The sequence below is a fragment of the Plutella xylostella genome, chromosome 17, assembly GCF_932276165.1.
Source record: "Plutella xylostella chromosome 17, ilPluXylo3.1, whole genome shotgun sequence".
Lineage (NCBI taxonomy): Eukaryota > Metazoa > Arthropoda > Insecta > Lepidoptera > Plutellidae > Plutella > Plutella xylostella.
Genome location: NC_063997.1, coordinates 3,618,818 through 3,631,017, shown reverse-complemented (window position 1 = coordinate 3,631,017; position 12,200 = coordinate 3,618,818). Strand labels below are relative to the sequence as shown.

Genomic DNA, 12,200 nt, shown 5'->3' with positions numbered 1-12,200 from the left:
TAGCTCTTGCTAGAGTTAATAGATGTGTCTGGTATTACTTACATACTGGCTACGGCCCTGCAAAGCGGTCCCTTTACACCTGCAATCATTATTTAAAACTGTGCAAAGATGCAAACAGGGTTGAGAAAATAAAAATACCTACATTTAATATGAGAGCGACAAAAGGATGTGATTATTCTAATCTTGGTATTTAAATACGTTTACTGCAAGGACAATTTACGCAAAAAATAAAGCTTAGAATGATACAGCTACTGGTGTAGTTATGAACATAGGACCAACCCATACACAAGTAAGGGTACCTAGTAGTTTTTATTTTCGCGAATATCTCAAGTTTATTAGAATAAAAGTTGTTCAGAATTGCGGATGTGCACTTACGGAAGACTCCTATAGTAGGTAGTATATATTAGTATGAAACGGCAATGTCAGGTACTACTTTTTCATTGCTCGTGAGTAAATTATTACTATTATGAGTACGTATGCTTACAACAGTAAAGAAGAGACATTAGAGAATTTCGTTCATTAATTTATTTATTAAATAAGAAATTACACAAAAAAATACAATATGCCTGATACAAGCAGCAGAAACCCATTAAGGGTTAATTAAAACACTAGTACCTAGGTCCCGTATAAAGAGATAATACCTACACTTACTTACCTTTTATATTATGCTTACCTTAAAAGTAAGTATCTACATTAAGAAACGGTCACGATCACGCACGATCCCGTATGTCCAACATACAACATGAGTTATTACGTAACTGAAATTATTACAGATACGCAAGTGACATTTTACCTGTAACTGTAACTGTACCTACCTTAAAAGCACTCGCCTCCGCCACTCCGGTAAATATCAACTCGTGAGAGAGTAAAAATAAACTAAGGCAGTATTCTGTAGTTGAATCAGATACTTAATAAAACAGAATGAGTCCCTACTCCCCATACACAGTATCACGAAAACAACCAATTTTTGTATGGGGAAGCATCTTCTTTTTTCGTAACATCCCAAGGTCATTATAACAAAAGTTGTTCAGAATGAAGAGCTCTGTAACATACTTCCGGATATGCACCTATGAAAGACTCACCCTGTATGGAGTACCATGTCTTTTAATCTCTAAAGCCACAACACAGTCCTCGGCCTTCCTCACCCTGCCACTACCATCCAAGATCGTTGCTCCAGCGGCTTGGAGGGCGACTTCTTAGCTCTTTGCCAAAGACAGAAGAAAGTCTATGCCTTTGTCTACAATACAACCCGTAAATATTCCATTGCTGGACATGGGGATCTTCCATTAGTAAACGGTCACTTTTTCCATAATCTCCTCGCTTGGCATGTGAGTTGGTGATATCATACAACACAAACATTGAACATGCGAGACCCGCGAAAAAATATCTGCGTTTGAACAAATCTGCCCCGGCTGGCGATTGAACCCAGCACCCTCGGCACAACAGTAGTTACTGACCACTGCACCAATGCTGTAGACCAGTGTTTTTCAACCTTTTTCATGCTGCGTCCCCCTTGGTATAAAAAAATATTCCGCGTCCCCTTTGATCCTTCGGTTGTTTTATGATCTATGAATGAGTATGTTAAGGTATTATTATTTATGGTCTCCAACTAAATTAACCACTTGAAAAACAAAAACGGTTGAAAAACACTACTGTAGACGTTTCAATGTGTTTTTTTTTATTTTCAGATGTATGGAAACCTGGTTGACATGTATGAAAAGCTAAAACGGACTGAGATTAGCCAGCGGCGGTGGAACTTCGGTTTAAACATCATGAGTCATGACTCTTCATGACATCATGTTGGTAAGTACCCCAATATCCTGTAATATTTACTCACCTAAAACATAAAGTGTAATAGATTGATGATGAATCACACTTATCCTGTATGACCGCGCCACATGCTAAACCTTTATTTAATTGCCCCTTAGATTCACAATATGAAAACAAGATAGAGTGTCAGTCCAAAAGAATTACAAACAAATAACACACCACTGACTGAGCTCTTCTTTTTAATTACTTCGGTTATTAGATTTGAGTCTTTGTTCCTTAATAAGTACAATGGTTGTCATTAAAAAAGATGCGGACAGTTTTTTTATTTGTTTTTGTATCTATCATCTTGTTCGTATATTGTTCATCTACGATTTTGCCAAAACGTGCCTGAAACTTGGTGTTACTTGGCAATTTCATAAAAAAAAACATCAAATCTGTTACATATTTACAAAAAAATCAATTTCCGTGTACTGCGTCATGCATGGTACCTATATCTTCATACAGTCGTGATACAATATTAATTGTAGGTCAATTAAATACTACGCCCTCATGCTTTACCTACTGGACGTATGATTTCATCGGTATGGAGAATGGATCGAAATCAACAGTTTTTTGTAGTTCATTTAAGGTACAAAAATAATACTAGGTAAGTCTTAAAAAAAGGGTACTAGGTAAGCATAAGTGGGTGACTCAGAACTACGTCTTTGCTTGGACCATTTTCCACCACTGGTTCACCATGCAGGCTTCCTAACTATGAAGAAAGAAAATTTACCATATAAGTACCTACCTAAGCATATAGTAAAATTGACTTAAATTCCTTATTTGAAAAAAAAAACATTACAACATACTCACCAGGATTTGAACCCACTGCCTCTAAAATGACACGACGAGGTCTTATCCGATAGGCCACAGACACGTATGTCATAGACCTTTCCAAGGCATTTCCTAAACTATTTAGATTTGGAACAAATACCAATACATCCCCAAACATTATCCTCCCAATTAATGTCTCTAAACACGGATTCATTCACCTCGATAAGTTTTAGTAATAACATCAAGTCAAGGATAAAGTACAGATTACTATGTGTAGCGTGAGCCTGTGAGACATATTAACCTTATAATTTGACGTATGGTTTCGTCAGTACGACTTTTGATTCACCACTTTCTGTAAATACTTGGCTTGCAATACAATAAAATACAATACAATATTATAACTTTATTGAAACACGCATAACATAAAATTACATTATTACAAAGTAAGAGTAAGCACAGTAGGCGGCTATATCGCTAAAAGCGATCACTTCCAGGCAACCTTTGGGTGTATGAAAGACTTATGAAATATGAACAAGCCTTTAGGATAACTGAATCTGTAGGTAATTATTATGTTATTTTTAGTAATAATATGTACTTTACTTAGTATTATTTTATTACTCAATTGAAAGCCGAAATAGACCTCTGCATCTGAAGTGTAGCTGATCTTTACACAACTCTTTATAAGCCCCGACCACAAACCTAGAATTGACGTACGAACGCAAAATATGTAGCTATATGTATAGTAATTATTAAATGTAAGTGGTTTCAGAAAGGAATACAAAACTAGCTCTACTACCACAAAAAACTTTAAACACTGTTTAACAAGAGTTTAAAACCGAATTTGACAGATTTTGTAGGCGTTTGACAGCGCTAAACACCTGTTAAATACTGTCTATGTTTTTAATATAATAATAATTTATTTATTTCAGACAATTTGTCCATATAAAAACACACATTTACAAAACTTAAATTCTAATATCTACTTAACACTACTTAATAACTAAAACAGATTTTGTTCTTATGACTAGTTGCCAGACAAGTGGACTGTCATTTCTTTCTGCTATAGCACTTAGGATACTGTTACCGCTCCCCCGCACTCTGCCCAAAAGAGAGGCCGACTTCTTGCGCCAGATTGCATTGAAGCCGTCTGTGCGTGCCTCGGCGAACATTGCTGAGGCACTGCAGAAGCGGGGTAGCCGCAACAGTGCCCTAAATGCATTATTGAATTGGATACGCAGAGCATTATATGCCTTTTGGGTATATCTTACCCACAAACTTCCCGAGTACAAAGAAGTGCAGTATGCTTTAAAAAGCGCAATTTTGACTGCAGGTGTACATCGGGAAAATCTGCGGGCCAGCATATTCGCCCTGACTGATAATGCTCTGCGTTCCCTCTCCATGTCCGCGTCATCATTCAGGTCCTCGGTCAACACGTGCCCAAGATATTTAAACTAATGAGCTCTTCTAAGAGCAACACCGTTGAGCCTGATGGGCGGAACAAAAGTTGGGACCTTGGTACCTGACTTAAAAACCATAAATTCCGTCTTTTTGGTATTGTAGTTAAGTCCATGAGATTTTGCGTAGGACTCACACACTGCAAGCAGCTCGTTGAGTGCACTGACAGAGGGGGCCAGCAGCACCATATCATCAGCGTAGCTGAAGTTGTTCATACACACACCATCGATATAGCAGCCAATATGCATGCTGCTGAGCCCCTCTATCAGTGCGTTTATATATAAACTAAAAAGTATGGGAGAGCTCAACCCCCCCTGTCTCACCCCACACTCAGGCTTACACGGCTCTGAAAATTTACCTAACCACCTGACTCGATTCTCTTGATTGAGGTACCAGTACCTAAAGAGAGATATCAACTCCGGTGGCAGACCCACTTCCTCCAGCTTCCGCCATAGGATGTCGTATGAGACAAGGTCAAAAGCCTTTGAAAGGTCCATAAAACATCCGTATACTGGTGTCCGTCTGTCAGTGTAGTACCTGATAGTGTGCTTCACACTGAGAATAGCAGATTCTGTAGATAACCCAGCCCGGAATCCGAACTGGGCATCGTGCAGTTTTATACTCTTATTCAAATACGAATTCAGCACACTATCAAGCACTTTAGCTACTATGGTAGCTAGGGAAATAGGCCTGTAATTTGACTTGTCTGATACGTCACCGGTTTTACTTTTTACTATAGGCACTACCAGAGTCCTTACCAAGTCAGGTGGTAGGTATGAATGACTCAAACATAGGTTGAAAAGCATCGCAAGCACTCGAGGCAGGTGGTAGCCAGCATGCTGCAGGTGCTCGATACTGAGCCCGTCATGGCCCGGCGATTTGCCTCTAGTCATTTTTGTTATAGCTAGTCTAACATCTTTTGCAAGGATTACTGTTGAAATGTTGCCATGAGCGAACCCAGCCTCGAACTGCCTACAAGGGGACCCTAATGGAGACTGCACCGAGAAATGGTTCTTAAATAGCTCAGCTATCTCCTCTGGGCTAGACACGCCTTCGACACTCACAGGAACGCTGGGCTTCGCATTAAGTCTGTTCGTACACTTCCAGAAACCCTTGAAATTGGAGTTAGCATGATGAGATGCGATCATGTCCATTTTAATTTGATCTTGGTGATTTTGGCACCATTTGAGCTTACTTTTAAACACTTTACGTGACTGAATCATGTCCGTGTAAATAGGGCCTGCATTTGGTCTACCATACATCACCCAGGTATTAAAACTAGACCTAGCATTCAAATGAGCCTCGCTTACGTGTCTATTCCAGCCGGTTAACATTTTATATTTCTTGCTCTTAACATGCTTATCTTCGAATGATTTACATGCAGCTACAGACAGTGTGGTTACTACAACAAAGTATATTCTATTTATAATAATTTTATGACTCTCATTTTTACAATTATTCTGACAACAATTTTGACATTCTGACGGGAAATCGATGCCTTTTAACTTATTATTACATAAAGTGTGATAAGTGTGAGTCTGCTTACAGTTCCTTTCCCCCCAATGGATTTTATTACGCACAAAATCATTAACGGGGACTTTCTGCCTAATTACACTTAGGTTACACTTTGTTATTAGCGGGTAATGGTCAGACCAGTACACGTCATATTTTACATACATATCAGTGACACACTGCCAGGCCGCCCCTGTTACGATACAATGATCCAGCCACCGCCTGCAACCGTGTGCCTCGCTAATATATGTATAAGTTCCTGGTGGTAATTTATTTATGTCCGCACAAGTCCAGTCTTGTTCCACTGAAAAGTCTATGAGTTCATTATAAAAACACTCACCCGGATGTGCATTAAAATCTCCAAGGACAAAAGCTGTTGCAACATTACTTTCCTCTATTATAGCACTTATTGCACTTAAGCAGTCTGTAAACTCTGCCAGATTCTCAGCACAATCTGTAGGCATATACACTGTTAGAATTAATACTGGTTGATCGTTTGTGGTTACCCTAATCGCCGCGATTCGCGGATTCGCACACTGTATCACAGACACACACGGAAACACCGATTTACGCCACAAAATTGCGACACCACCGTGAGGCCTTCCCTTTAGAATGCCCGCGGAGGTATCCACCGCCGACGTCCCGGTGCTCCCGAACTCTTCGTGGATAGTTGCGAGGTAGGGCAGCTCGCATGGCAGCAACCATGTCTCCTGAAGTGTTATTATGTCTGAGATATTGCATAATTCCTTAATTTCTGTAACAGAACGTTTCACGTTCTTACAATTATATGTAGCTATAGTTGTATTATACATAGCTAGGTAGTATGGTTCTGTTCACTGCTCTGCTCAGGATTTAGGTAGCGCACAAACCGCCGACATGTTATATCACCTGGCCAGAGTTCGTCATTTAGAAACACACTCAACTTCTGGTTGGTAACCATTAGTTTATATGCGTTATAATTCTTCTCTGTTTTCATTTTTATTTTCTGTAGGAATACCTTCTCCTTTGTTTTAGCCAACAAATACTCTTCAATATCGCTCTTAGAGGTATCTTTGTGTACATTCGATATAAAAAGAGGTATTTGTTTGAGGTAAGGTTTAAATTTGACTCCTATTACTCACAAGTTAAGAACGGTACGTCACATTTAAACGTTATCGCTCAAATGTACTAAGTGAGTGTATTAGACTCACAGACAATGAAAAAGTTCCAGTTAGGAAAGCACCCATTAGGAGTAAACGGAAAAATCAATTTTAGTTACACCTTCTGCAATATTGAATGGCGCATCAGAATTGGAATACTTTGATCAAATTCTTAAAAATACTAAAAAAAATATGAATTATTTGGTGTCAGCATTTTCTAAGTGCAACTGTTTCTTTGCAAGTACGTACAATCCTTTGTCGGTACAAGAATCTTGTTTCAATGTGTCCAAGCCGGTGCATTATTTATGAAGACGTGCAGGTAATGGAAGCTAGAACCGGAATCCTGGTGCATACTACACGGCTGTGGCTGGATATCTGGGAGGCTAGCTACAGAGGTACATTCGCTTTATCCATTAAACTAAATGTCCTTCCACCCAAAGGTTGTCTTGAAAAAATCGCTTTAAGCGATAAAAACCGCCATTTTTGTACATATGTGTTAGTATATGTATAAGTTCTGTAATATCCTTTCTGTTTGTATATATACAAATAAATAATATTCTATCTATACAATAGCTAAATGTCCAATTAAAGACTGGAAATCTACATTATCTCTATATTACAGACAGGGGCCCTACCACGAAGTCAAAACGAAGTTCGCGATAGGTTCGAATTATAAAATATGTAATTCGGTTTACTTGTCAACATTTTTCCCTGTTTGCATATTTGACTTGTGTTGTTGTTTTTTATTTATTAAAAAATATTAGGGTTGGCTTGCACAACAAAGATAATCAAAATTAAATCTATGACCTTCTTCTTTGACATAATACTGTCAGAGCAAGAGATAAACAATTTAATTTTGATTAACTTTGTTGTGCAAGACGCCCTAGGTTAATATGTCTTAAAATGACGGAGACCTATTTTATAACAGCATCATCAAGACAGGTAGTGCACCCAGTAGGCCGCTTCTAATTGTAGAATTATTTTTTCTTCAAAAACATAAAAAATACACTAACGATCAGGCATTGATTTATGACACTTTGTTCCTTGTTTACGGCGGTGTTAATAAAGTATAGTAATCAGAATCACGAGCATAACACTTACCCATCATAATAATATGTGAGTACATTTTAATTAATCTATTTACACATAAAATGTAAGTTATAATAATAATGTATCATCAAACGTTTTCAAGTCGGAAGTCGTGAGTTGGATTCCCGAATACAAAAAAATTAAAACAACGCAATATTATTTTGATGTGGTCATCCATGGCGAACGCATCACATAGCTTGTGATTAACGCATGTAAACAGGTGGAATTTTTTCAGTGACATTCCCATTGACCGGTGCATTATAAAGGGTGTTGCAAAAAGGGTATACTAAGCCGAAACCTGTTGGTCACGTGACTTTTTACTATGGAGTATGTTTTTTTTCGCGAATTTTCAAATTCTGATTTCAGTTTCGGGCATATACCATGCTGCACATGTAGGTTTCGGCTTAGTATACCCTTTTTGCAACACCCTGTATAATGCACCGGTCAATGGGTATGTCACTGATAAAATTCCACCTGTTTACATGCGTTAATCACAAGCTATGTGATGCGTTCGCCATGGATGACCACATCAAAATAATATTGCGTTGTTTAAATTTTTTTTGTATTCGGGAATCCAACTCAATATTCGGGAATCCAATTACCCGACAAACCGACCAAGTTACAAAAGGGAACCTAAGGACTCCGAAATCACGGGGCTAGCAGTGATCATCCTTAATAGATAACACCACGTATAAAAGCTTCAGTTTTATCAAAGGATACAATGATACCAAAGGCTCAATAGGTATCATGTTTCATACAAATCACTTGCTTTAAATAAAAGCATTTCAAAAACAAAATAACGGTTCTTGGCAAGGATCAATATATTAACGTAATATTTCATTAAAATATTTAAGTGACCCATTAAATTTTTTCTTTGTACTTACTTATACATTGCAAAGAATTAGGTCACCTGATAATGCATAATAATAATAACAAAAAACATATATCCTGATTAATTTCTTTAACACATGTAGGTATTAAGTACTAATTATAAAAATTTAAAAAATCGGTAAATTACCATAGATCTGTCTGTATCATGTTATCAAAGAATAGGTACGTTTTGGCTTCACCTTTAAGTTGACTGGATCTTAAAAGGATGTATCAATTATTGTGTTAATAACATGTCCAAACTATGATCTCCAAGGTTCAATGAACCTATGAAAACTCAAACTCGCCACTATTAATTGTCAATTATTATCTATCAAATCAACGTAATCTCATCGTCATAAAAGACAAAGTCGTTACATCACAACACGAACGTCAAACGCAAAAAATTTGCAGAAGAAAAAACACGGCCAACGAATCTACTCAGGCATTTTCGCGCCGCCTATTACAGCTAATCTTTTCCTATCGAGTCTATGTTTCCAGCCAGCCAGTACCAAAGAGGTCGAAGTCCGTCAGAGCATCTGCTAAAATACTTAGTAGCAGTATAAGAGGGACAGAGGCTTAGGCGCGAGTCCACAAGTAGCCTCCTCGGGACCTTGGCCGCCGCGCAAGGACGCGCGCCCCTATACACTAAAATCGCCCGCCATTTCTCAACCGACGCGAGCGCGGGAAACATCGGTTTGAAAATCGAACACGAAATTTTCTTTTTTCTTTTATTTTATGTCAGCTATGGTGGCCAGTGGTTAAGGGTTTGACTAAAATAAGGTCAGCCAGGAGTAGTTTTTTTAATATTTAAGTGACCGGTGGTGCCCGGAAAATTGGGCGATCCGATTTATAGGTAAGTTTTTCTATGTTTTTTAATAATAATTTTTATAATTTAGGTTACGAATAAAATACAAAAACGATGTTTATTTGAAAAAAAATATGAAATAGCTTACGCTGAATAATCTTTATATGACTATTCAGGTAAATTTATAGTTAGAACAAAATTATTCATAAAACTTAGTACTCATTTTGAAACTTTGCTTTCATTACGTATTTTAATCAAATCACAAACGTAATAAAATGATTCCTGAATGTATTTCTTAAATATTTTGTAAAATCGCTGCCTCGTCCAATTTTGAACTTACGTTCAGCGCGCCCGTTGATGTCTTTTGTATGGGAAAACTATTTGGCAGATAAGTATCATTTATTATTTGCATTTTCTTTTATAAACTCGCGAGCAATGAATAAGTCCCGCCTACAAAATGCCAAAAAATACCTTATTATATCCTAAGACATAAAACCTAGCTTTATTAATTAAAAAAACCTTTTTGGAAATATTCAGATGCGCTGCCGGTGCCGCTGTTAAATTAAAATGTGCTTCAAATATTGCAACATTAGCAGCGGCACGAAGCTAGCCTTTTTCCGTTTAGGATTAATTTGTTGCTATATTTCTGGAACCTTTTCAATGCTCACTCACTCGCTAGAATGTATTTTCCAAGTTCTAGAAGCGTTGATTTTGTCAACGTTTTTTAGTTATGCCCCTATAGTATAACTTAAGGAGCGCTATGGTGCTAAGGTTGCTTACTTTAAGTAAGGTCCCCTATTATACATTCCGTACAGCTCTACCGAGGCTGTTAGATTGCAGTATAACATGGATTTACAATTCGATCTAATAGAAGAATTCCCCGCAAGTCCCTACTAGGTCCCGGCCGGCGTTTGATCGAAATGTCGAAGTGTCGCCACTATCGGTGAAATTTGCATGAGCTAGGTCCTATCAGGGCATCGCCTATGTTGGTGGCTATTGTTAGACCTTGTACGATAAATATTAAAGAAAAAAACTTACAAAAAATAAAAAAAACTAATATACTCCCTTGCGGGGTAGGCAGAGGTGCATTGCTGCACCCACTTTTCGCCGGTGTTTATGTTAGTCCCAATGTAATAATAGTAATAAAAAAGATTACAGTCAATTTACAGAGAGTATATGTACTATGTAAGACCAACATACAAGCAATAACGCCGTGTAGTCTTTGCGGGGTAGGCAGCTGTGCATTGGTGTCACAAAAAATTTGCCGAGGCCGGGAATCGTATCGGAGCATTAACATTATGCATAATTATAATACATATAATATTAATATGTGCTGATGACTATAGTCCCCGAAGGATTAGTCAGGGGGTCACTTTTCGTGAATTTTTACTTACGCGAAAGGTTGTGAGCCGTTGTCATCGTTTTGTTAAGAGTAAAATATCGGGGAATATCTAATTTTGTTTTATTGCAAAACATTATACCTACATATTTCCAAGTTTATTTATTAAATAAAACAGTAATTCGAATAAAATGTGATCTACGACTAATTAACCTAAACTAAAATAGTACCCATAAATATAAAAATATTATAAAACTATACCTACCTATCATAGTAGATAAAAAAATATTTGTATTGTAATATAATGTATGCTTACAGTGGAATTATAAAAAAATATAGACAATAATAAGTGCTAAACAGGGTTAATCATGTGTGTGTAATATAGATTCATCTTAAATAGGTTCTACTCGCCAATCAAAGGTAATTCAAGGTTTTTCAATAATATAATAAGTAATTATTGCAGCATGAGCATTAAGATTATCATATATTTTCAATGAAATAACAACTCATGCGTATCATGTGATGAACTTTATTGATTTCTTGTATGTAATTAAATTAAATCTAATAATATTTTTTTATATAAATAAGTTGGAGAACTAAAGCCAAACTGCACAATCGCAGTATGGCCATATCATATTGGATATCATTGTTTTGAAATTTGAAATATACAGGATGTTGCAAAAAGGCTATACTAAGCCGAAACCAGCATGTGCAGCATGTTATATCTAAGCCCGAAACTGAAATCAGAATTTCAAAATTCGTGAAAAAAAATCATTTTCGATAGAAACTTAGTTGGCCACGTGACTTTTTACTATGGAGATATTTTTTTACCTACTCATATAAAATACGACAATATGCCTGCATTCTAATACTTATGAACAATTTCAAGTCTGTTGAAAACCAGATAATATGTAGATTGTAGGTATACATCACTCAGGCACAATCACTAAACTTATTAAACCCCTCTTTTGTACTTCTTGCGTTAAAGAACACCTTATCATTACAAGAATTGAATAAGATCTTAATAACAGCTTACTCTGTTTACCATACAGGCCGAACAGCCAACGACCTAAGGTGAATAAGTACATATAAAGTAAAACCTGTAACTCAAAGCCCTTATTAAAAACTTAATTTAAAGACATAGCTATTTTAAAACGTAAGTAATATCACATCAGATGATCTCACGGCTGGACTCTTCTTCTATTAAAGAGAAAAAAACAATTGCAGTCGATGACATAGTACACGGGTAGCGCTAGCAAAAGGAGGTAGCTCACGCGTTGTTTATTCAAAATTTCGTTTTAGATTGTACAATATTAAGAGCTATGATTACATTTCTTAAAAATTCTGTACTGTTGACTCCTGTAATTTTTTAATAGACTCTACCATATTTTAGTAAATGGTAAGTAAC

The 12,200-nt window shown here is 36.9% G+C and overlaps 1 protein-coding gene across 1 annotated transcript in view; it reads left to right on the top strand.

The window, feature by feature from the left end:
* Positions 1–8,848: 8,848 nt before the first annotated feature.
* The window catches only part of LOC125488500, a gene marked incomplete at its 3' end in the record, with an annotated part of 28,209 nt that continues 24,857 nt past the window's right edge, over positions 8,849–12,200 (top strand). Inside the window, exon 1 of the mRNA XM_038108835.2 lies at positions 8,849–9,501. The remainder of the gene's footprint in view (positions 9,502–12,200) is intronic.